Genomic DNA, 26,663 nt, shown 5'->3' on the forward strand with positions numbered 1-26,663 from the left:
GCCGGAGACATTTTGTTGGTGACCCGTAGGACTTCAGCAAAATGTCTGGCACACTTCGAATAAATAAAAAGCCGCAGAAGCCGGCGGCCAGTAAGAAAAGAGGGCGATAATTGGGAACTATGCACAACTTTCACCTTTCTATTGGTCTTATACAAGAGTGAGCCTGAGAAGCAGACACTGGGGAACTACAAGTTCCAGCGTGCTCTGCTCAGTCCTGTGGAGCACAGGAGGCTGGTCGGAGAATGTCACACTTACAATTCATGAAGTAATAAAGAGACATAAGAATATTAATCAGAAATATTAGGAGTAAAAAAAAAAGGAGAAATAAGAAAAAGTCCAGTTGGCAGCGGTGGGATTCGAACCCACGCCTCCAGAGAGACTGGAGCCTAAATCCAGCGCCTTAGACCGCTCGGCCACGCTACCTTACTGGCTGAGTGCTATGACTCCATAGGATCATCACTGGCTTCTGTGACGTCACTGTCTAGAGAGAAGAAAGAAGATGGGTGGCCTTAGAGGGGTTCTCCTCCAGTCCCAGATACCATATCCATACTGGCACATCCAGGTGTGCCCCATACTGAGCAGTGGCCTCTGCCATATCCTTGGCGCCATGCTTGTAGGACCCTATGAGGGCGCAGGCGTAATTGCACTGGAAAAAGAACACGTCTGGAACTCTTTCGCCATTCCAATCGGTTCGTCTTTGTTCGCCGCGCGCAAATGAACATACCTTGTGGGCAGATAGAAGCATTGTTCGTTCCGCAGAAATACTACGCATGTGTAAATCTGGCCGCACGCGGTGTTCTGGGCTATCCCAAGGATAGGTCACCAATAGTTGATCGGCTGCGGTTCCAAGTGGGGCTATTGTGCGCTCGCTGTCACCGTCAAAACACAGAGTACGGAGCGGAAGTAGATAGCACCGATCCCTGTGTAGTGGTCAGCACCGGTAACTGCAGGTGCAGCTCCCATTAAAATACACCGACAGCTGCACCTGCAATTACCAGTGCTGACCACTACACAGGGATCGGCGCTATCTCCTTCCACTCCGTACCCTAATCTGCTGGCTCCCAAATGGCGGACCCCAGCCACTCAACTACTGATGACACATCCTGCGAGTGGATCCGGGCCCTCAGGACAGAGCACGCAGAACTCACGTTTAACCCCTTAACGCTCCATGACGTACAGTTACATCATGAAGGCTTGTGTAGCGTGGGATCAAGAATTGATACGGCTCCATATAGTGAGGCTGTCGGCTGTCATGACAGCTGGGGGCCATCTGAAGGCTCCCAGGGCTGCCATTGCAGATTGCCTGTCAGATGGCAGTACGGATACTCCCCTACTTGCGACCGTTTGAGTTACGAACTTCGCTAGATACGAACAGCCTGTCCTGCAGTATGATGTAATGCTATATTATTACATCACACTGTACAGCGATCGGACAGGCTTCTATCAAGCCACCCTATAGGTACGGCTTGATAGGCACTCTGCATAGGCAGCCCTGGGGCCTTTCAGAAGGCCCCCGGCTGCTGTGGCAACCTGCAATCTTATCGTGGGAGGCCGTACGGGATCACCGAACATTGGCTGCAAGCTGTTCCTTACAGCGTGCACCTGGCTGCAACAGCTCCCATAAGCCGTGACGCTTATCAGAGCTGTTAACTCTTCAAATACCGCTGTTGTTCAATTTAAAGAGGTAACAGCTCCGATGAGCAGTGCGGCTTATCGGAGCTCTTGCAGGCGGGTGCAGGGTGTAAGAAACAGCTGGCACCCAACGTTGTATGGAGCGGGATCCACCCGCGATCCCCCTCCCTGCAAGCATTTGTTCAGTCATGCGAACAAATTGCACTTACGAACAGCGTCCTGGAACGGAACCCCTCTGTAAGTGGGGGACATCCTGTGTACTGCAATACTATGGTATTACATCATACTGCAGGAGCGATCAAAACATCGCAAGTTCAACTCCCCCATGCGGAGTTAAAAATGTGTAAAAAAGCTTTATAAATCCCTTACAAAAATTAGTAGGTATTAAGAATAAAAATAAAATAAAACCTTTTCCCATATCTATATATATAAAATTGAATGTATGTGTGCGTGCGTGCGTGTCTGTCTGTCTGTTTGTCCTTTATGCGCTACTACACCATTCATCCGATCGCCATGAAACTTTGGGAAGTTGTTGAGTACACTCCTGGGAAGATTATAGGCATAGTACAACTATCCTACGATAAATGGCGCGCGCGCGAGCGTCATCGAAAGTTACCACCCCCCCACGTAGATCGAATAAGTAAGCCACCTGCTATTGTGATGTCATCACTGATGTCATCAACATCGGACGCCCTTGAACATGCCCCAACATGTTCTATAAAGCTGCATTGTGATGTCATTAAGGCTCTATTATGACACGTACAGCTTGGAACCACTAGAGCACGCCAGCCAATTACCATTGGAGTTGGAAGTGGGTAAACAAGTACTAGGATATCTTCCTAAGAAGCCACAGCAGCCGGATAAATTGTATGTTCCACCCAACGGCTATTTTATTCAGCCCGCAAGGGGGAAGCAGCGGCCTACAAAATCTCATTCAGGTAGGTAGGTTCAGTTCTTGGAGGTTGGGGAATGCTTATGGGCAAGGCCTTATGTCTCATCCCAACTCGATTATTCAATTCTAAGCGCAAAAGAATTAGCGTCCAAATTTTATGTACGGAATTTAATTCTCTCACTTCCCAATGTCATAGAAACGTGAAATTTGGCACGAGCATTGATTATGTGATAAATAGGAAAAGTTAATGGGTCCCAACTCGATTATTCAATTCAAAGCGCCAAAGAATTAGCATTCAAATTTTACGTACGGAATCTAATTCTCTCATTTCCTGATGTCATAGATAGATAGATAGATAGATAGACTGTATGCAATAACCCTGATAGATAGATAGATAGATAGATAGATAGATAGATAGATAGATAGACAGACTGTATGCAATAACCTAGATAGATAGATAGATAGATAGATAGATAGATAGATAGATAGATAGATAGATAGATAGATATGGGATAGATAGATATGGAGATAGATAGATAGATAGATAGATATGGGATAGATAGATATGGAGATAGATAGATAGATAGATAGATAGATAGATAGATAGATAGATAGATAGATAGATAGATAGATAGATAGATAGACAGACTGTATGCAATAACCTAGATAGATAGATAGATAGATAGATAGATAGACTGTATGCAATGACACGTACAGCTTGGAACCATAAATACTAGAGCACGCCAGCCATTTACAGTCAGTCTCCATTGGAGTTGGAAGTGGGCAAACATGTACTAGGCTATCTTCCCAAGAAGCCACAGCAGCCGGATAAATTGGATGTTCCACACAATGGCTATTTTATTCAGCCTGCAAGGGGGAAGCAGCGGCCTACAAAACCTCAGTGGTCGCTGCTGCCGTCATCTAGATATATAAAAACGAATGTATGTATGTATGTCTTCGCAGCAACGTGCGACGGGTACGCTAGTTTATAATAAAAACCAAACAACATATTTGGTGTCCATGAAAGTCGGATCTATCAAGGTCAGATGTTATTTACCCGGCACGATGGACGGCGTCAGAATTGCACTTTTTTGGTCATCCCATCTTCAAAAAAAAAAAAATGTATAAAAACTATCAGTAGTCATCTGTACTCCAAAATGGTACCAACAGAGACGTCACCAAACCTCTTCCGAAAATGCCGTTCCACACTAATAACAGACCGGGAGATGTGAGAATCAGAGACACAAAACACTTCCCTGTCTTCGTTGGCAGCCATTTTTTCTCATAGGTGAAGAGAGTGCGCTCCGTTCGGGTAGGTGAGGAATGATTCTTTATTACTTTGGCACTATGGAAGTGGGTTTCATTATTGAGTGTAGAATGCGGGGGGAGGGGGGGGGGTATAGGTAACACTATTAGGGGGCACTATAAGGGTTCAATAATTGACTAGGGTTACAGTAATAGAGTGGGCACCAAGGAGGCAATAATGGGCTAGCAAATTCCTAGTGTGATGCATTAAGGGGCACCATTTTGGAGTGTGGGCAGTGAGGGGATAATATAACTAATTACGGGCACTATTACTGGGTTGGGGGCACTTACTGAGTGTAGGCGCGCTGGATACAGTAAGTAATCCCTATTACTGAGTTAGGGGCACCAATTTGGAGTGGGGGACACAATGACCAAGTGTGAGAGCACTAAGCAGCACCATTAGTAAATTGGGGTGCTAGGAGGGCTATATAAATAAGGGCACTATGGGGCACCAATATTGAGTGGGGGTTAGAATAATTGAGTGTGGGGGCATTAATAGAATGATTACCTTCAAGGAGGGGCACTATTTATTTTGAAAGGGTACTCTATTACCTTTAAAGGGGGCACTTAGGCATTATTACTGTCAAGAGGTGCACACAGAGGGTATTATTATTTTGTAAGGGGCACTACGGTGGGTATTATTAATATGGGGGGGAGGGGCAAGAGGCTGAGAAGAATACAATCACTGTTTGGGGTACAGCAGATGGCCCTTTTACTGTGTGGTGCAGTATTAACCTTTTGGGTGTGATCTATCTGGCACTATTGTTTTTATCTGGTACTGTTTGTGTGGCACCATTATGACATTATATCTGAAGTATGGTATTTGGGGGCACTATTCACACAGCACATACAGTAATAGGGGCAGATGTGGCATCAAAAGACACATAACTGGGGATAGAAACTAAATGGGGAGTTTAGGTAAATTGGGAAAAGGTTATTGAGATGCTGGAAAAGTGAGGAGTCAAAAATACTCTTTTGCAGACAAAAGTGGTTGGAAGAAGTCATCATGGCGGTCTGGGCTAAAAGAAAAAGACAGGAAAAGTCAACGACTACAGTCAGAGAAGACGTCACCTGTGATCCCTGGAAGTAACTGCACTTTACACCTGTACAGAGCTGGTATGTAACACTACGGGACTACTGGGGGTAATAGGGGTCTTTGTACTATGAATTGTATTCAGTAACAGTGTGATGATATTATTCGGTTACTATGTAGTAGTCATGGTGTGGCGGCATTATGTGGGCCTTGTATAGTGTTATTATTGGTGATATATGTCTGTATAGTGGTTTATTTAGTAACGCTAGGTAATATTAGTCAGTATTTAATGACAATGGTTGCAGTCCTGGTGAGCGGCATCATTTGGTTCTTGTATAGCGGAACCAACATTATGTGGTAAGTATATCATTTCTTTTTTGAGGGGGAAGCACGACATATAACTTGGGGCTTGTGCCACTGATTTCTTAAGACGCTAGCAACGCCACTGGCCCTAAACGATATTTAAAGGAGTTTTCCAGGCATTTAACCTTTGGAGTAGTTGATTGGTGGGAATCCCACGCTTAAGCCCCCGGATGATCACCTGATCTCCAGCCCCCGCACTCACTGCAGCAGAGTTGGACAGAGACGGAAGTGCTAGAGAACATATAAATTCCCCTGATGGGCGCATTGATTTCCCTGGGGTCGGAGCCAGAAAGAAATAGATGGCTTCTCTCACATTGAAATCAATGAGAGCCATACAGTACCTTCCATAGTACTTCTGTGACCAACCCCAAATCTTATCCCCTGCTGCAGGGTCGGACATCCACATTTCTGGCACATGGGCGTTGGATATGGGTTCAGTCGTTCTATCTCAGGGACCAAGGTATCCATGACTGAGCAACCCTATTTAGGACCCACTCTGCTCACCCCACATGGGGAGGGGGCTAGAAAAGGTGCCCTAAGCATAGTCTGCCTCTCTCTTACCTGACTGGACCACCGCATCCCGAAGGGTCACCACCTTGTGGTCAATAAAGAAAAGTGAACTTCGGGACATGAAACATTCAGACACTATTAGGCAACGCAAGCGATGAACGCCCTGAGCGCAGGACTGCTATTGTAGCAAGGGAGCTGAAGCGCTTTAACATTGATATAGCAGCTCTCCAAAGAGACCCACAGAGCAGGAGAGAGATGGCTGAAGGAAGAAAACGGAGACTACACCTTCCTTTGGAAGGGCCTGCCTGAACAAGAACGAAGAATACACGGAGTTGGCTTTGCAATTAAAAATTATCTGGTGAAGTTTCTGTCTGAAGCGCCCGTCGGCATCACTGAACGACTCTCAACTCTCCGAAATAATCTTGCCAAAAACCAGCAGGCAACTGTCATAAGTGCCTATGCACCAACATTAGGTGCTGACAAAGACATCAAGGAAATATATTACTGTCAGCTGGACACCATCCTATCAAGATACCCAAGGAGGACAAAATCATCCTCCTGGGTGATTTTAATGCAAGAGCCGGATGATACTTAGACCTGTGGCCAGGGACTATAGGAAAAGACAGAGTTGGAAACAGCAACTCGAATGGCATCCTACTTCATACCAAATGTGTGGAACTTAACCTTGTTATCGCCAACACACTCTTCCACCAGAAAAATAAGTGTAAGACATTATGGAAGCACCTCAGGTCAAAACTTGGGCACCTCTTGGACTATGTGATTACACGTACCAGAGACCGCCACAATGTACTTCTCACAAGAGCCATGACAGGCACTGATGATTGCTGGACAGACAACAGGTTAATTTGATCTACAATGGCCATCAAGATTGACCCCAAACGCTCAAGCCCTTCAAGAGCCCTCTAAATGAACCCTTCTCCAAACAACACTCAAGGATCATCTCTCAATGGAATACCCTGAAAATGTTGAGGTATATTGGAATAGACTGAAGATCTCCACTATTACAGCCTGTGAAGAAATCATTGGATACCAAACTAAGAAACATCAAGACTAGTTTGATGAAAATGATAACGAGATCCAACAGCTAATCGATAAGAATAGGAAAGCCTTCCAAATAAGGCAAAGAGACACCAACTGTGTTGCTAAAAAAAGAAATCTACACTAGTGCAAAAGCTGAGGTCCAGAGAAGGACCAGAGAACTCAAGAACATCTGGTGGACAAAAAAGGCTCAAGAAATCCAACATTTGACAGATATCCATGGTGCACCGGGTTTCTTTAAAGCCACAAAGGTCATCTATGGCCCAACAAATCATAGTATACACCCTCTACGTTCATCAGATGGAACCAAGCTTCTAAAGGACAAAAAAATCAATTGCACTGCGTTGGAAAGAGCACTACCATAACCTCCTTAACTGGAGTTCTAACGTGGCTGAAAAGGCTCTCTTGCAAATCCTGCAACAAGTCAGAGACGAGCTTGCATCACTGCCTAGCTTGGAGAAAGACAGCAAAGCCATCAGCCAATTAAAAAAATAACAAAACCTGCAGACCTGAGAGGATTCCTGTTGAAATCTTTAAAGAGGGTGGACCTGAGCTGACACAACAACTCCACCAGCTGATTAAAAAAGTATGGGCGACCGAGAAAATCCTGGCCAACTTTAAGGATGCCACTATTATCACCCTTTTCAAAAAGGAGGAAAGAACAGACTATAGAAACTATTGAGGTATCTCCCTTCTAACTTCCACTGTGAAAATCCTTGCAAGACCCTTGCAAACCGTCTTCTACCCATTTCAGAACACATCCTCCCGGAATCCCAGAACGGAATCCAAAGGAACAGTGGATATGATCTTCACGGCCATGACAACTCCAAGAAAAATGCAGGGAACAAAACCAACCACTGTACATGGCTTTCATTGACCTTGCAAAGGCATTCAACAGTGAACCACAATGGTCTTTGGACTATCCTCCAAAAAAGTGGCTGCTATAATAAATTCGTGAACATCCTGTGGCTCATCGATGATGACATGATGGCAACAGTCTTGGACAACAATGGCTTAGAAAGTGACCCATTTAAGGTGGAGTCAGGGGGCAAACATGACTGTGTTATTGCTCCAACTTTATTTTCCATCTTTATAGCTATGATGTTGCACTTTGTTGATGGGAAGCTTTCCACCGGCGTGCAAATGGGAAACGTGGACCTACGAACGTCTACAAACATCACTCTCAACTCCTAGAACGATTCCATCAGCTTTGCCTTTGAAAAATCCTGCAAATCTCTTAGGAGGACAGACGGACAAATGTCCAGCACTGAAGTGATGATCCTTCGCCATCAATTTCACTGGACTGGCCACGTTGTGTGAATGCTTCATTATATACAGTCTCCCAAAGCAATTACTATACTCTCAACTCAAGAATGGAAACCGGAATGTTGGTGAACAGCAAAAGAGATTCAAAGATGGGCTTAAAGCTAACCTTAAAAACAGTGGCACAAACCTCGAGAACTAGGAAGCCCTTGAGAGCTCAATTTGAGAGTCAGCTGTTACCAACAGTGCTGTGGATTTCGAAGAGGCACGAAGGGAGGGAAAAAGGGAGAATTGTATCAAGAGGAAAGCACGTCAAGTCAACCCTTGTCGGGACGTCTTCCACTTGGAAACGGATATCCCTACTGCAAAAGAACCTGTGGATCAAGAAAAGGTCTCTATAGTCACCTACGTACCCACTGCAAAGACTCCATACTTGAAAGGCAATCATGAGTGATAGCCTGTGATGATGGTTATTTCCCTGTACTTTCTATAGGGCAAAAAACAGCAAGTCTATAAGCTCCCTTCACTTTCTATGGGGCACAGAGGAACAAGTCTGTAATCTATACCCTCCTCCATGTTTCTTCACTGAACTGCCTATAGAACGCATAAGAACAAGTTTATATTGCCTCTCCAAGTCTTCTACTTTATGTAAGGCACATAGTGTCTAATCTGTAGGTTGGAGTCATCTTCCAATATATAATCCCCTAAGGCTCTGTAGGGCACACAAGAACAAGTATATATACTTTCTATACTCTACCCATGGTCCCTGTATATCCCATGCACTCTATGTAGGGCATACAAGGACAAGTATGATACTTTCTATTTTCCATCTATGGATCCCATATACTCCCTGCACTGTCTATAGGGCTCAAGGAGGACAAGTATATATACTTTCTATACTGCACCCATGGTCACTGTATACTCCCTGCAATCTGTATAGAACACACGAGGACTAGTGTAGATACTTTCTATACTCCGCCCATGCTCCCTGTACTCTCTATGAGAAGAGTTCCTATTCCGGACTAGAGACAACTTGTAGCTGAGAGGAGGAGGAGATGAAGAGGAGGGGGCACAGGAGTTTTTGTCCACCCTTGCACCACCCTCTGGCTCTTGTCTTGTAGATCAGACCGGGAGGGGGCTTATATAGCAGGCTCTGTGGCGCAATGGATAGCGCATTGGACTTCTAGCTGGTGCAGTCATTCAAAGGTTGTGGGTTCGAGTCCCACCAGAGTCGCTTTTTATTACCCCCTGTCCTATGTAGGAGGTTCCATGCTCCAGCTGGTGATATACTACACCTAGTAGATATATAGTACATAACCTCAGAGAAGTGAGAGGGGTTTACTGTGACTTGCAAATACACTTTCCTACAGATGGTGTAACTTCACCACTTTATAAGGGAACGCCAATATCTAATAGAGGATTCGGACACACTACAGCTTCAAAAATAACATTAATCTGGGACGTTCTTAGCTGTGTACGACCTGTGAGACGCACAGGCACACCAGCTGCTTAAGACATTGTATCCGAGACGTGCGACCTCCAAGAATCCTAACAGTAGTTGTACAGTGATCTTATATAGACCTATTTGATTTCTTTATGGAGCTGCTAGTTGGTCACAATGTGTTAGTACACTCATGCCTCTACGACGCAGAGAAGAGATTTCACCCCGTTACCAGAGTCTGAGAGGGGCGCATTATTGGGATGTGAGAAGCTGGATGGTCGTAGCGATGAATTGTCCTCCACCGGGCCGTTCTGACCAGACTGTTAGAAGGTGTTCGGACCAGTGGATGGGGGCACACAAGGTGACCTGCTCAGGACGCCCCCCTACAGACCACCAGTAGAGAGGAGCATCTGACCAGACTGTAAGGAGGTGTTGGGACCAGTGGATGTGTGAGGGCAGACAAGGTGGCCAGGCTCAGGACGCCCCCTACAGACCACCAGTAGAGAGGATTGCCTGGTCGTCTGACAAGCATCAGCAGCAACTGTTTCATTGTCCGCCATCCAGAGACAGGTGGTGCGATTATTACACCCTGGTGTCTGTCAGAACTATTTTGAGGCTCTTGGCTGAAGGACATTTGGTCTCACGGCAGCCATTAGATGTTCTACCTTTGACACTCGTGATTTGCCGCAGAAACTGTATGCCTCAATGTCTGCCCATATCATGTTTTGTATCCAAACTAGAGGCAGTACAACAGGGTACTAGAACCTCCATGTCCGCCCATATCACATTTTGCATCCAAGCTAAAGGCGGCCCAACAGGGTACTAGAACCTCCATGCCCGTCCATATTACATCTTGTATCCAAGCTAAAAGCGGTACAACAGGGTTCTGGAGTCTTCATGTCCGCCCGTATCACATCTTGTAACCAAGCAAGAGGTGGTAAAACAGGGTACTAGAGCTTCCATGCCCGCCCGTATCACATCTTGTATCCAAGTTAGTGGCAGTCCAACTGGGTCCCAGAGCCACCATGCCCACCCATATCATATCTTGTATCTAAGCTAGAGTCGGTACAGCAGGATACTAGAGCCTCCATGCCCACCCGTATCACATCTTGTATCCAAGCTAGAGCAGGTACAAGGTACTAGAGCCTCCATGCCTTCTTGCATCACATCTTGTATTCAAGCTATAGGCAATACAACAGGGTACTAGAGCATCCATGCCCGCCCGTATCACATCTTATCTCCAACCTAAAGGTGGTGCAACAGGGTACTAGAGCCCCGATGCCTGACTTTATCACATCTTGTATACAAGCTAGAAGTGGTAGAACATTGTACTAGAACATCCATGCCAACCATATCACATCTTGTATCCAAGCTAGAGGTGGCCTACCTGAGTCCCAGAGCCTCTATGCCAGCTCGTATCATATCTTATATCTAAGCTAGTAGAGGTAGATCAGGCCAGGAGGGTGATCATATAACAGGCTCTGTGGCGCAATGGATAGCGCATTGGACTTCTAGCTGGTGCAGTCATTCAAAGGTTGTGGGTTCGAGTCCCACCAGAGTCGCTTTTTATTACCCCCTGTCCTATGTAGAAGGTTCCATGCTCCAGCTAGTGATATACTACACCTAGTAGATATATAGTACATAACCTCGGAGAAGTGAGAGGGGTTACTGTGGCTTGCAAATACACTTTCCTACAGATGGTGTAACTTCAGTTTAGAAGAGAACGCCAATATCTAAGAGGAGATTCGGACACACTAGAGCTTCAAAAATAACATTAGTCTGGGACGTTCTTAGCTGTGTACGACCTGTGAGACGCACAGGGACACCAGCTGCTTAAGACATTGTACCGGAGACGTGCGACCTCCAGGAATCCTAACAGTAGTTGTATAGTGATCTTATATAGACCTATTTGATTTCTTTATGGAGCTGCTAGCTGGTCACAATGTATTAGTACACTCATGTCTCTACAACGCAGAGAAGAGATTTCACCCCGTTACCAGAGTCTGAGAGGGGCGCATTATTGGGATGGGAGAAGCTGGATGGTTGTATCCATGAATTGTCCCCCACCAGCCGTTCTAACCAGACTGTTAGGACCAGTGGATGGGGGCACACAAGGTGACTGGACTCAGGACCCCCGACAGACCACCAGTAGAGAGGAGCATCTGACCAGACTGTTACGAGGTGTTGGGACCAGTGGATGTGTGAGGGCTCAAAAGTTGACCCCCCCCCCCCCCAAACAGACCACCAGTAAAGAGGAGCATGTGACCGTCTGAGAAGCGCAAGCAACTCCAACTATTTCGCTGTCCGCCATCCAGAGACAGGTAGCACCATCCTTTCACCCCATGTCTGCCAGAACGATTTACACGCACATGGCTGCCCTTGACATGCACCGTCACCTCCGTTTGCAGTGGTGTCATCAAGAAATGAAACTGGACGATACGGAGTGGAGCCAAGTTCTCTTCAGCAATGAATCCAGGTTTAATTTGGATGCTGTTGACATGCATATTCATATCTGGAGACCTTGGGGTCAGCGCCTCAATCCTAGCTTTGCTGTGGGGCGGCACACTGATCCCTGCTGGTGTGATGGTCTGGGGGGACTATCGCATATGACAGTCGGTCACCCCTAGTAGTGGTATGAGAGACAATGACAAGTCAGCGATACATGGTGGCTTCCAAGAGCTATTTTTCAGCATGGTGTCTTAGGCAGGTCTCCACAACGCTGTTACACTACTGTGGCTGCCCGGTCACCAGCAGAACATGTATGTGGAGCAATTTGCAGCAGAAGCTATATGCCTCCATGTCTCCCTGTATCACATCTTGTATCCAAGCCAGATGTGGTACAACAGGGTACTAGGGCCTTCATAGCTGTATTATATCTTGTATTCAAGTTCTATATTCCTTCTAAGGGGGTGGGGGTTACAGACAATGAGGGTATTATGTATAACTACATCATATATCAGAAATGGAGATACAAACTGTATCAGAATGTCCTTCAAAAGGGAGAGAGCTCCAGGACTACTAAAGAGCAAGTCTCCTCCATAATGCATCTTTCTCATATTTTACTCGCCTTTCTCCATTCCGGCAGTCCCAGAATGGTCTAGCGTCTGTAGTAAGGGATTTGCATTTCGTTAGGTAGTTTGGTCTTAGGTCTACAGGTAGGGGCTTCTGCTTGAACATATCACAAATGAACATTCAATGTCCCTACTCGGTTCTCATCTTCATTACTGTAGCTCACGACTCATCTCTATTTCCAACACTAAACTTTTCTCTCTCCAGTATATCCTAACCACCATAGCTGGGTTTATCTTTTTAACCAACCGCTACACCAATGCCTCAGGCAGGCCCCAGCCTGGTTACCCATCCATTATTGAATGCATTTTACACTTACCATTCTTATGCATAAGATTATGCTGCACCATCCCTATCTTCTCTATCTAATCACCCACCTTTGCGTGTAAATGGCCTTTAGTGTAAAGGTTATTTGCAAAACAAAGAGCAAAGACAATCTTTTAAAGGATTGAAAGGTTTAGTAATTGTTTTGCATAAAGGCTTCATTGTTCTTGCAGGGGCTGTTGGCAGAATACAATGTAATCTCTGAGTCAGAACAGAGTGCGGGCCCTGTTATCTCTCTGCGGGTGAACCATAGATTGAGGCCTCTTTCACACATGTGACAAAAAGGGTGATTATACCTACCAGATAATCGGGTTACCAGGAGTCTCCACGACAGCACCACCTGAGATCGCCTCCTCCTGATAGGACAGGAACACACCAAGAGGTTAAAATCTCCCCCCCCCCCGTCCTCCTCTCCTCAGTGTATTATAACGAAACTGCCGGGGTAGGAGCTAACTAAAAATGCTTTACCTATCTGGTATTTCTTTTTTTTTTAAATATATATCTATAACCCTTTTTTAAAAAAAAAAATATTATTATTATTAGGGAGGGAATGTACGGGTGCTGTCGTGGAGACTCCTGGAAACCCGATTATCAGGTAGGTATAATCACCCTTTTCCCAGGTCGTCTCCACGACAGCACCACCTGAGACGTATCAACTAAAGTTATTCTAGGGTGGGATTGCCGCCGAGAGGACCATATGACCAAAGGTCATGTCCTCATCTAGCTGCACTTTTACCCTATAATGTCTGACAAAAGTGTGTGGCTTTTTCCACACTGCTGCCTTGCATATCTGCTCCACGGATGCCGAGCTATGCTCGGCCCATGAAGTCGCTACTGCCCTCGTGGAATGGGCTTTAAGAGCCGAGGGGGCCTCCTTCCCCAAGGTCCTATATGATTCGCTAATGGCCAGGCGGATCCACCTGGCTATAGAGCTTTTAGCCACTTTTTTCCCCTTGTTAGGGCCTGAGAATTGGACAAACAGGTTGTCGTCCTGCCTCCATGGGCCTGTGGCATGGATGTACCTCAGGACTGCTCTCCTGCCATCTAAGCAATTTAGGGCTCTCTCTCTCTCGTCTTTTGGGTGATTATAGAACGAGGGGATGTTCTGGGCCCTATGGAATGGAGACACTACTTTAGGCAAGAAGGTCGGGTCCGTTTTGAAGACTAATTTGGTCTCCGTTATCTTGAGGAGCGGGTGGCGGATAGATAGGGCTTGTAGCTCACTGACCCGTCTGGCTGAGGAAATGGCCACTAGGAAGATTGTTTTAATTGTGAGCATTCTTATTAAGAGCCCCTCAATTGGTTCGAAGGGTTCCGCTGACATGGCCCCCAAGACCAAATTTAGGTTCCAGTCTGGGCATATGTTGGTAGGTCTAGGTCGCAACCTATCTGCCGCTGTCAGGAATCTACTGATCCACCTGTCCCCTGCTAGCTTAGTGTCGAATAGGGTGCTAAGGGCTGCCGTGTGGACCCTTAGGGTGCTCGGGGAGAAGCCCATATCCAGGCCCTCCTGCAGGAAATCCAGGATTAATGGGATGTCAGCACCGCTGCTCGATGAGTCTGTCTCCAAGAGATAAACCTCTTCCAGATTTTTTGGTAGATGCGGTTGGTTGTCTCTTTTCTACTTAGTGTCCTTACTACCTTGTCCGAGAACCCCCTGCCCCTCAGTATGGATTCTTCAGTATCCAGGCTGTTAAATGGAGTCTGCTTATATCGGGGTAGTTCAAAGGCCCCTGTGTTAGTAGATTCGTTTGAGCCGGAAGGGTGACTGGCTCCTGAATGCTCAGGTTTCTTAGAAGGCTGAACCAGCTCCGCCTTGGCCAAAAGGGAGCCACTAGGATCAGAGTGCATGCCTGTGACCTGAAGTGCTGCAACACCCTTGGGATTAACGGAATTGGGGGAAAGGCGTACACCAGTTCTCCTCCCCAATCCTGGCTCTGGGCGTCCACCGCTGTTGGCCGGTCCTCCGGTCTGAGGGAGAAGAAGTTCTCTACCTTGGCGTTTTGTCTGGATGCGAACAGGTCCAGTTGTGGGAGACCCCACCTGTCCGTCACGATCCGGAATGCCTCCTGGGATAGAGACCATTCCCCTGGGTCTATACGCCTTCGGCTGAGGAAGTCTGCCCTCTGATTCAGGGATCCCTTCAAGTGTACTGCTGATAATGAGAGGATGCGGCCCTCCGCCCAGCGAAAGATTCTTTGCGTGATGCTTTGTAGAGCTGGCGACCTTGTGCCCCCCTGGTGCCGAATATTGGCTACTGCCGTGGTATTGTCCGATAGCACTCTTATGTGCTAGTTTTTTTACTGCATCCCCCAGGTGCAGGAGGGCCTTCCAGATCGCCTGCAGTTCTCTGTAGTTTGAGGACTGGTGTTTCATCCCCAGCGGCCATGGGCCCTATAGGAGCTTGTCTCCGACGTGTGCCCCCCCCCCACCAGCTTGCGTCTGTCGTGACCTGCACAGCCGGATTCAGTATCCAGTGGACCCCCCTTCGCAGATTTCCTGGGGATGTCCACCAGCGCAAGGATATTTTCACTGAGTTCCTTATCTGCATTCTCCTTTCTAGTGAGGATTGCTTGCCGTCCCATGCTGAGAGAACCGCTGCTTGCAGAGGTCTGGTATGCACCTGAGCCCATGCTACCCCCGGGATGCATGATGTCAGGCTTCCCAGGAGAGACATAGCCTCCCGGATTGAGCATTACCGTCTCCGAAGGAAGGATTCTACTATCTGTCGGATCTTCTGGACTTTTGTCTCGGGGAGGAAGGAGCATTGAGCTTCTGAATCGAGTGTTATGCCTAAAAACACCTTCTCCCTGCTGGGGTCTAGGCTGGACTTCTCCCAATTTACTATCCATCCTAAAAACTGTAGCAGGTTGAGCACCGTTGCCAAGTTTTTTGCTAGGAGCTCTCTGGACTCTGCTATAATTAAGATGTCGTCCAGATAGGGGACTATCAGAATCGATCTCTGCCTCAGGTAGGCTGCGACCTCCGCCATGATTTTCGTGAAGATGCGGGGTGCCGAGGAGATTCCAAAGGGCAGGCATCTGAATTGGAGATGTCTTGTCCTCTTGCCCATCTCTAGCGCGAACCTTAGGTACTTTTGCGAGTCCCTGTGGATTGGTACATGAAAGTAGGCGTCCTTCAGGTGGATAGATGCCATGTAGGCTCCCTTGGGAATCAACCTTACTGCTGAAGCGATCGACTCCATCCTGAACTTTCGATATTTGACGAAGGTGTTCAGGGGCTTTAGATTTATTATCATGATTGAGCCTTCGCCAGGCTTCTTTATTAGGAAGAGTCTGGAGTAATGCCCCCAGGTCTCTTCTCTCTGTGGCACGAAGGACACTGCCTTTAGACGTTGTAGGTCCCGAACCGCCTGCTGGAGCGGGTGCAGTTGTTGCACTGGACCTCTGGTAGTAATGTATCTTCTCCTTGGGAGGGACACCAGTTCGATTTGGTATCCCTGCTGCAGGATCTCCGGGATCCACGGGCTCCTGCAAACTGAGGCCCATCGATTCGCGAAGCTCTGCAGCCTCGCCCCCACTGGGATGGCGTCAGGGCTTCTGTTTGGCTGGATCCCCCTGATGAGGGTTGAAGAGGAAGCTCCTCCCTCTGCCCCCCTTGGGGTAACTCCAGCGGCCTGTCTTGCCCTTGCCCCTATACGGTTCCGACTGTTGTGCTGGGGCCCGGAAAAAGGTCTTCCCTTTACGCTGTTTCTCTTCCGGGAATCCTTTCTTTTTATTTGATGCCTTCTCTAGGATCTTGTCCAGATCCGGACCAAAGAGGAACTGGCCATGAAAAGGGAGCGACCATAATTTATTTTTTTGATGCCAGCTCACCTGACTATGACTTTAGCCACAGGACTCTTCTGGCAGAGTTGGTTAAGGCCGTTGCTTTCGCCGAGAGTTTCACCGACTCCGCCGCTGCGTCCGCCAAAAAATTGGTGGCCATTTTTAGTATAGGGAGGGAATCTATAATTTGTTCCCTCTGTGTTTTATTTGAAATATGCAGCTCCAGCTGCTCTAGCCACACCCCCAGGGTTCTAGCGACACACGTGGCTGCGACCCCTGGTCTGAGTGTACTGGCGGCTGTCTCCCAGGATCTTCTTAATAGGCCCTCCGCCTTCCGATCCATTGGATCTCTCAGCTGTGTGGCGTCTTCAAAGGGCAAGGTTTTCCTCTTAGCCACGGGGACATCCACTCTGGGTATTTCTTCCCAACTCGCGCATACCTCCTCCTCAAACGGATAGCGTCTCTTAACCCCTCTGGAGAAGGATCCCGCGTCGGGTTTTTTTCCCACCCTTTTTGTATCATCTTGGAGATATTGTTGTGGACCGGGAAGGTATGCTTCTGTCTCTCCCCTAATCCCCCAAAGACCTCGTCTTGTATGGTGCGGGGCTCTTTGGGCTCTTCCATCTTCAGTGTGGATCTAATGGATTTGATGAGTTCTGCTAGGTCTTCTCTATGGAAGAGGTACTTTTTGTAGTCCTCTTCTTCTGAGGACTCCTCGAGCACCAGCTCTTCTGGTTCTGATCCCGAACTCTCTTCAGAGTCTGAGTGCTCCTCTGGGCTATACGCCCTTTTCCGGCGTTTCTCCCCTGATGCCCCCCGTTGGTGGCGTTTTTGGAGTTGTCAGGGCTGACCGTACTTCCTCTCAGACAGGCTTCCTGACGTCCTCCTTGACTATGCATGTTTTGCACAATGACTTCACATGCGAAGCCGGCAGTCTTCCGCCGCATTCTGCGCATTTTTTCGCTTTGGTTCTAGGAGAGGCATCCCTTTTATCCCCCTGGCAGATAAACAAAATTTTTGCATATAAGGATGCAACATTCACAATAACGTACACGAATATGCATGAGCTTGTTTGCCCCACTGGCTACTTACGGTTCCCGCTGCGACTGAACATTCCGCAACCTCTGGTGCTGGAGCGCTCATATTTTGCTACTGGTGCTGCAGACACTCTTGGGGCAGTAAGCCAAACACTCACTGACTGGCCCTTACTTGATCTGCGCCATCTTTTCTCAGGTTCCTGTTTTTATTTTTTGAATTTGGCACCTTTAAATTTAAGCCCAGCCACGCCCCGCCAAGCCTGCCGCGATGAAGTCATTGCGCTAGTCACATGGTGTGGCGCCCCGCCCCCCTCAACACGCGTTAAGGGGATCCAGGAAGCTCGGCGCCTGAGGAGAGCTGGAGCCCTGCTTTGAACCCCCCCCCCCCTATGGGCAGCCGCAGGAGGAACCTGGCCCGGGGGAACCACCCCATGTGGCATTCCGGGAGTCGCTCTGCAGGAAGGGAGGACAGGCTGACCCACTGCCCTCCCATCCGCTGGTAAGATCTTCAGGCTGGCATCTCCACCAGCCCCTCTCAGTGATCCTGCCTCCTGGCAGGACAGGAAAACACGGGAGGAGGGGAGGACCGGGGGAGAATTTTAACCTCTCGGTGTGTTCCTGTCCTATCAGGAGGAGGCGATTTCAGGTGGTGCTGTCGTGGAGATGACCTGGGAAATCTCGCTACAAAACGCATTTATGTGAAGCTCATGCTTTCCAATGGGATCTTTCACATAAGAAATGTTTTGTAGCTTGAACAAACCCATTGGAAACCATGAGCTTCACATACATGGGTTTTGTAGCCCGTGTGAAAGGCCTTAAGCATACCTTAAAATCATCAATCAGCCGAAGAGTGAACGATGGCAGCGTTTACATATAATGAATATTGCTCATATGCCATAACTTGATCTAATTTTGTGTGATAATCATTGCATGTAAATGGGCCTTAAGTTCCTCTTTAATCCAAACATCCCACTCCTATCTACAAGACTTCAACAGAGCTGCATCGGTTCTCTGACATATGCTACCCTGACAATCAGAATCCACAGTTTTAAGCATGTCTAAACAGATTATCATATTACCTAATAGCACAGACCCTAATCCCTGTCCCACAGTATCCCCCTCACTACATAATACACTTCTATTCGTACATACACAAGGAGCGGTTAGCTCATACATCTTTATGTAGACTACTCTTTATATAAAGATGGCTGAACCATTGCAGAGAACAAGCACTACCTACTTGTGTAACCCGTTTTCTCTGACTGTAAGCTCTTGGATCAAGTCACCTCTATTTCCTCATAGATTGGAAGCAGGACCCAGATTGTTGATTAGTGTAATCCAATGTATTTCTTCGATGGATAGGTTGGGGTATATGGAAGAATTATGCGCCAGAGATAAAATGAGGCATAGCAAATACCTAGCGACGTGGAGTGTATGGATCTCCCACCCCCAATCAAGCAAAAGGTCTGTTCCGAAAGCCACCAGCTGCTCGTTTTGGTTTGGGCCTTAGGGCCACAATAGGTATGTTTCTGAACACTGAACAGGGGGATCCATTTGGGGGTGGAAATCCTAATTTTCATGTGCAATATAGAAAAATTTTCATATTTACAAATGTCATTTAAAAGTTTTTATTAACACGCAGACTAGTGAGGGAGTTGACAAATCTTCGGTTAGTAGACATGTGGCGCGTACCACATCCCAAGGTCAGGGACTACAGTTACTACTCCTCAGCACATAACAGTTATCACCGCATAGACTACCAATTCCTCTCACATAGACTTTTAGATAGGGGCCCGGAGTGCTCAATAGGGGCGTTTTTGTGGTCGGACCATGCTCCGGTCTGGGGGTCCCTAGAGTGGGGTCGGAAGGACAACACAATTAGCAACTGGAGGCTCAACGATAATTTGCTGAACGACAGGGCTTGTCTGCAGGAGATCCAGTTGGCGATAGAGCAGTTTAAAACCAATCACCAACTGGACGATACCCCAGCCCCAATTAAATGGGAGGCTCTTAAATGCGTGCTACGGGGTATTTTTATATCCCACGGGGCACGCTTGAAAAAAGAAAGTAGTACACTTGAGGGCCTGCTGGCTAGACTGGGTCTCCTGGAGTCATCCAACAAAGCGGCGCCTTCGGACCGGGGGGTGGCAGAGATATCAGATGTCCGCAGCCAAATCCTGCTCTTGCTGGATCAAACCTCGCTATGTCAGAGAGATAAGGCAAAGGGCAGCTTTTAGGAATACGGGAACAAGTGTAGTAGAGGGCTAGCTAGGGCTCTTAACCCGAGATCCCCACAGACATACGTATTTTCCATCCAGTCACAAAAAGGGGTGCAGGTACATACTAACACAGAAATCCTAGACAGTTTCCATTCTTTCTATCATCAACTATATAACCTACAGACAGAACACACAGGAAGCCCAGAAGAAATAATAAAGGGTCAGGACGCCTATCTACTACAAAACTGCCCCAAAACCGTCCCTGAAACCGAGAGCCACTCACTGGAGGAGGACTTCTCACTTGAGGAACTTACCGATGGTATTCGGGCCCTCAAGGTGGGAAAGAGCCCTGGACCCGACGGCTTCACCCCACGTTTCTTTAAGATCTGCGGGGAAGCGCTGGCCCCCATAATGTTAGATGCCTTTAACGCCATATCGCACGAATGTTCGTTTCCACCGCAGGCCCTATAGGCCATTATAACGGTCATCCCTAAACCAGGAAAGGACCCCTCTGCCTGCGGTAGCTACAGGCCCATATCATTTCTAAACATAGATACCAAAATCTATTCAGGGATTTTGGCGGCTCGTCTGAGACCGCTTGTCCCCTCGCTGATAGACAGGGACCAGGTGGGATTCGTCCCCGGAAGGGAGGCAGGGGACAACACAATTAGAACATTGGCTATTATATCAAGGGCGTATCGCTCGGAAGACCCACTGTGCCTGCTGTCCGTGGACGCTGAGAAAGCTTTTGATAGAGTGGATTGGAGGTTTCTAGAGGCGACTCTGCGGATGGTAGGCATAGGCCCGCGCTTTTTGAGTAAGGTGCTAGCCCTCTATCATAGCCCTACCGCTAGGGTACGAGTCAATGGACAACTTTCTCAGCCAATAAGTATTAACAATGGCACCAGGCAAGGTTGTCCCCTGTCTCCCTTCCTTTACATATTGGTGATGGAGACACTAGCAAGCGCCTTAAGAGCCAATCGTAACGTGCGGGGGGGGGGGGGGGGGGGGGGTCAGGGTGGGCCAGACAGAACACAAGGTTGCTCTATACGCAGACGACCTGCTGATTTACGTCATCAACCCCAGAATAGCACTCCCTTGCATCCTAAAGGAGTTTGAGATGTATGGTGGACTCTCTAACTTCAAAGTAAACCTTAATAAATCTGAAATGTTAAACGTAACCTTACCCAGAGGAGAGAAAGAATCCCTAGAACTAGCATTTCCCTTCTCATGGAGAGAGGAAGGGATAAGATACCTAGGAACAGTCATAACAACAGAGCCCCATAAACTTTTTGAAAAAAAAACTATGCCCCGCTGCTTACAGCCCTTGAAAAAGACTTGGATAAATGGAAGTCTCTGCCACTGTCCTAGTTCGGAAGGATAAATACAATCAAAATGAACTCCCTCCCCAAATTCCTGTACGCCTTTCAGACAGTCCCCATAAAACTAACAGGCGCCTTTTTGGCTCGGATCCGGCGGTTAGTTATGAGATTTATCTGGGGTAACCACAGGCCCAGGCGTAGATGGAGGGCCCTATCAGGCCCGAAGGCAAGTGGAGGAATGGGAGTCCCCAGTTTTTCACGTTATCACAGGGCATCCTTAACCAAATATGTGCTAGACTTGTTCCACGGTAAGGACCAGAAAAGATGGGTGGAGGCAGAGCAGGACTCGGCGCTTTTTGGGGGGCGAGGGTGCATTTGGATCCCCGGAAGAGATAGGCACAAAGACTTGGGATTCTCGCCTTTTATTGAAAACCTACTCAGTGCCTGGATTGGCCCAGCCATCAAGTCCGAGCTGATTACATCCCCGGGCCCACTTACCCCCACTAGTAGGTAACCCGGAACTACCGGCTTTCCTAAAGGGCACACCCCTGACGCCTGTGATGGCAGACCCAGTACCCAGGATTAGGGACATTCTGACGGACACAGGACTAAAGAGCCTGCAGGAGGTACTGGAGGGAAGAGGTTCCCCAGCCGGAGCATGGTTCCAATACCTACAGCCCACAACAACTGAGGAGACCAATCACGGCTTTTGAAAAGATATGTATGTCTAAACCAGAGACCCCACAAACTATCTCCTCGCTATATAGCTCACTTCTAGAGAAGGACACATCAGGCAGAAATAGGACCCTAGAACTGACATGGGAGAGAGAACTAGGAATAGATTTTCAGGCGGAATCCTGGGAAAAGGCCTATGCAATGACCCATAAGTTAAGCGTCTCCAGCAGATTACAGGAGCTTAATTACAAGATCCTGATCCATTGGTACAGGACTCCAGCGGGACTGGCCAGAATATTCCCCCAGTATTCGGATCTCTGTGGGAGGTGTCTCAGCGAACGGTGGACCTTTGTCCATCTATGGTGGTCATGCACACAGATCCAACCACTGTGGCGTGAGGTGGAAGCCCTATACAGAGTTGTTTGCAGAGGGCCGCTTAACCTCACCCCTGAGGTGGCTCTCTTATCCATGATCCCGGGGTCAGTGTCACGAGCAAAGAGTTCCTTGCTGCACTTTTTTCTACTGGCAATGAGACAGATCATTCCCAGGAGGTAGAAATCAGCAACCCCCCCCCCATCCCCCCATCCCCATCACGATTAATGTGGCTGAAAGCTATGGATAATCTGAAGCAAATGGAGGAACTCTGTGCCAAAGACGAACTGAGGTACGCTAAATTTTACAACACCTGGGCGGAATGGTTACAGTTTCGGGCCTCATGTAGACTGGACACGTGGTTGTGTAGTGGCGTTGCCGCTCTCTAACGCTTCAGAACACCCTAAAGCGTAAATGACGAACCTTGCATTGTTGACGAATCTCTACATAGGTGGTTATTGACCGGACAGGCATCTTCATTCTCTTCTCCCTTTTTCTCCTCTTTTCTTTCTCTTCTTCTACTCTCCCCCTCATTTCTTTCCCAACTCCCTAACCCTTCAGACTCCACTTTGCTCCCTTCCCCTCCCTCCCCTCCAGGGTTCCCCCGCTCTTGCTATGGGGCCCTGGAGACCCCTATACTCCTCCAGTCCCACAGACTAGAGACTTATAGCAACTTACAACAGGGGACTGTTGCCCATTCCGTTATGTTATATTTTATCTTTCATTAATAAATAAAAATGGTTGGGACAATGGGTGCTGGTGGAATTAGCAGGGAGTAGAAACTGTGGCTAGGTTTTGATTGATGAACAACAAACCCGGCAATGATACTTTATTGTATTGTCTGTTCCAGCTAATAAAATAACTTTTTGAACCATAAAAGTTTTTATTTTTATCTAAATTACATTAACTCCTAAAAGAAAATATTAAGGTCAAAACTCCTGACCCCCTCAGTGAATATATTAGGGTGTTTTTTAAAATGGGGTAATTAGTGGGAGGGGGTATCTATCATTTTGACACCCACGAGCCTTTGTAATCTTGGCGTAGGAAAACAAAAAAGATAACTCAAAATGTTTACGTTAAATAAGTCTCTTAAATGGTTTTTAAAAAGTGTTTTTCAAATATGCTTCCAGAATAAAGTAAAAAGAAATATATCAAACGTTTGTACAGCAGGTTTGCACATATTGACAGGTTGCAGCTAAAAACGTAGAAATAAACAATTTTCAGAGTTTTCCCAATTTTGGTGCTTTTAATATACAAAAATTAGCAATCTAATTTTACCTAAATGAAGTACAATATGTGGAGGAAAAACCAATGTCAGAATTACTTGGATATGCAAAACCTTTATGGAGTTATTCTTGTAAAGTCACATGTCAGATTTTTAAAAATTGACCTGGTCATCAAGGTGCAAACAGGCTTGGTCACTAAAGGAATAAAAAATATTGGAACTTGAAGAAAATGGGAAAAGATGCACTGCATTTAACGTCTTGACACCCTTTCAATTTACATTATGTTGTGGCCTTGTGCCAAAAATAAAAAAAAGCTTTCCCCATCATTCTGCACGGAATACGCTTTAAGTATCATCAAAAGATTTCTAGTATTCTAAGACAATGCGTAATCTTTTTATTTTTAAGTAGTCACATCCTTTGGTATGACACTTAATCTGCTCTAGGGGGCTCCCAATTTTCTTAAGCATCTTTGAGTTTCTACACTTTGATTGGAGTCACCTGTGGGTAATTCAGTTGGACATTTTAAAATCACACCTTTGTATATAAGGTCTCAATGCATATCAGAGCCAAAACCAAGACACGAGGAGGAAAGAACTGCCTGAGAGCTCAGAGACCAAATTGTGTGGAGGCACCGATCTGAAGCAATTAGGACCAGCCAGGTCTCTTCCTAGTGCCACCGACCTCAAAAAAAAGTCAGTCATTGGGGGAGAAGGGCCTTGGTAAGAGGCGACCAAGAACCCAATGGTCACTTTGGCTGAGATCCAGAGATGCTGTGTACAGATGGTTGACCTTCTGGAAAATTCTCTCATCACTGCAGCCTCCACCAATCTGGGTTTTATGGCAGAGCAGCCAGAAAGAAGCCTCCTCCGTAAAAGACACGAAAGCTGCCTGGAGTTACCAAAAAGCAGCTAAAGGAGAAACAAGATTCTCTGGTCTGATTAAAGAGTCAACCATTTGGCAAGTGATGAGCGGCACCTGGTTTCCTCCAGACATGCTTAGAATTGAAGTCAAATACCATCCCTACAGTGAAGCCTTGTGGTGGACCATCATGCTGGGGAAGGGGAGACCTGTCAGGGTTAGTGGAAAGCTGAATGGAGCAAAGGAGAGAGATGAAAGCCTGATCCAGAGCACAAGGGACCTCAGACTGGGCAGACGGGTCACCTGCCAACGAGACAATGACCCCAAGACCCCAGCTAAGACCACCCAGGAGGTGCTTAGAGACAACTCTGAATGTCTTTGAATGGTTCAAGTCAGGGCTCTGGCTGGTCCAATCTCTAGAGTGACTTGAAGAGGTCTGTCCACAGCCGGCCCCCATCAAAACTGACAGCGCTTGAGAGGCTCTGCAGAGAATGGCAGAAAATCCCCAAATCCATTGCAGCATCATCCCAAGACGACTAGAGGCGGTAACTTTCATTTTTTTTCTTTACATTATCCTATGCGAATAAAAATACAAGTGTCTGGAGGCTTTCCAATTGCATTGTAGGTGGTCTTCACAGGTAAACCTGAAGACTGTAAAGCTGAGATAGAATGACTGCTCTGGGGCACCTAGTGGCAGCCACTGCAGTCAACGTAGGATGTATGGATAGCCTTAGGTACGACCTGAATGACTCAGTCAGCATGCCAGAGAGCGGTTTGGACACTTACATTACATCTTTGGCTCTTGACGATCATGCCTGGTCAGATCACTTGGAGCAGCTTGCCAAGGTTATTCAATTGAATTTGTCCGAGGGTGCCCAAAGACAACCCTCGGCCACTTAGACAAGAGAACTCTAATCTGGAAGATTTTGGCGATTACTAGACCAGCGTTGTGGCGCATTACTTATCCCCAACACAACCGATGTCCCCATAGCATTTACAATATATACTTGAAAATAATAGACTCCACTCGAAAACGAGAAAAGAAACTTTATTCAACAACAAAGGGTACAAACACGTGCTGCACAACAGCAATGGATTTCTACATTAGGAATAGCTGAAATACATATGCACAACATATAGAACAGGCTCATACAGATACTGTATATATGCAAACCTATCATATCATATGAGAGACCTATCAAAAAGGTGTGTAGCAATCTACCAACTTTCGAGACAAACTTTCATTGTAAGGGCAGACTCACAAAGGCGCAAGCGCATAATGCACACCATACAGCGATGTTTTCTGTGCAGTCAACGTCACTATTGCACGCATCTGCACTTATTATTGTACTTTTTGTGCTGCCTGGGACCATTCACATTGGCATTGGACAAGCTCACGCTGTGATTTAAAAGGCTGTGCAGCCCAACTAGTACCATACGTTTTCAATTTCCTGCAAAATTGCAATGTGTTTTGTGCAGGTCGAGTGCGCATTTGCGCTCCTCCAAACGGACTCGTGGGGCCTTTGGTACACAAATGCACATAAAATAAAGCATGTTGCAGGGGTTTGTATGCGCAAAAAATGCGCTCTTAAAAAAAAAAAATTGCAATCAATTGGTTCTATTCTGTTAATTGCGCCTGCAGATTTTCTGTGCACAAGTCAGTGCGAGTCTGCTTTAAGATAATCACTTATGTATCAGATGTCAGTATGTGGAATACAAGTTTAAATATGGCAGTTTCAGTTAAAACCTGGATGGCCACCTTCCATCCTAAGGCCAAGGTCTCCAGACAAGGCTGTTATTCTGGTTATGGTCATTCTGAGACCCTACAGAACTTGGAGGGCTTGAAGACAACCAACTTGGTGGACTGCCACTCTCCGAGCCACTCACAGAAGGGGGGTATGGACTTACATTGCCACCCATGGAGTTTGGAGAGACATTACCATCAGAAGTCAAGTCTTCATCCCGTTGACTAACTTGACTACATAGGTTCAACTGTTTTGGGAATCTTAACCGATGTTGAAGGTGGGTCTGTAGCTCGTCCAAGAAGCGAGCTCTCGCAGTTGGCCTGATATCTTGAATGAAGTCTTCAGTACGGTCCAAACAGTCTCTAAATCCTGAGAGGTAAAACTTTTCGGCAGGTGACACCCACCGGTGTGGATCTGGGAGAGAAGGACAGTGGAAGTCATAAAGATAAAATTGAGACCTAGACCAAGGAGGACATCGTATTGAAGTAAATTCTCAATGGAGTTACTGTTGTAAATGTACATAGTCTTGG

At 46.9% G+C, this 26,663-nt stretch overlaps 3 non-coding genes and 1 pseudogene across 3 annotated transcripts; 3 read left to right on the forward strand and 1 right to left on the reverse strand.

Moving 5' to 3' along the window:
• Positions 1 to 341: 341 nt before the first annotated feature.
• TRNAL-UAG (transfer RNA leucine (anticodon UAG)) lies at positions 342 to 423 on the reverse strand. The gene has a single exon. It is a non-coding gene; the product is annotated as a tRNA-Leu (tRNA).
• A 3,296-nt stretch (positions 424 to 3,719) lies between these two features.
• On the forward strand, positions 3,720 to 7,988 carry LOC136610294 (craniofacial development protein 2-like; annotated as a pseudogene).
• Positions 7,989 to 9,206: 1,218 nt separating this feature from the next.
• Positions 9,207 to 9,291, forward strand: TRNAR-UCU (transfer RNA arginine (anticodon UCU)). Its single transcript is given in 2 exon segments — positions 9,207 to 9,243; positions 9,256 to 9,291. It is a non-coding gene; the product is annotated as a tRNA-Arg (tRNA).
• A 1,684-nt stretch (positions 9,292 to 10,975) lies between these two features.
• On the forward strand, positions 10,976 to 11,060 carry TRNAR-UCU (transfer RNA arginine (anticodon UCU)). Its single transcript is given in 2 exon segments — positions 10,976 to 11,012; positions 11,025 to 11,060. It is a non-coding gene; the product is annotated as a tRNA-Arg (tRNA).
• Positions 11,061 to 26,663: the final 15,603 nt, after the last annotated feature.

Source organism: Eleutherodactylus coqui, chromosome 2 (assembly GCF_035609145.1).
Source record: "Eleutherodactylus coqui strain aEleCoq1 chromosome 2, aEleCoq1.hap1, whole genome shotgun sequence".
Taxonomy (NCBI): domain Eukaryota; kingdom Metazoa; phylum Chordata; class Amphibia; order Anura; family Eleutherodactylidae; genus Eleutherodactylus; species Eleutherodactylus coqui.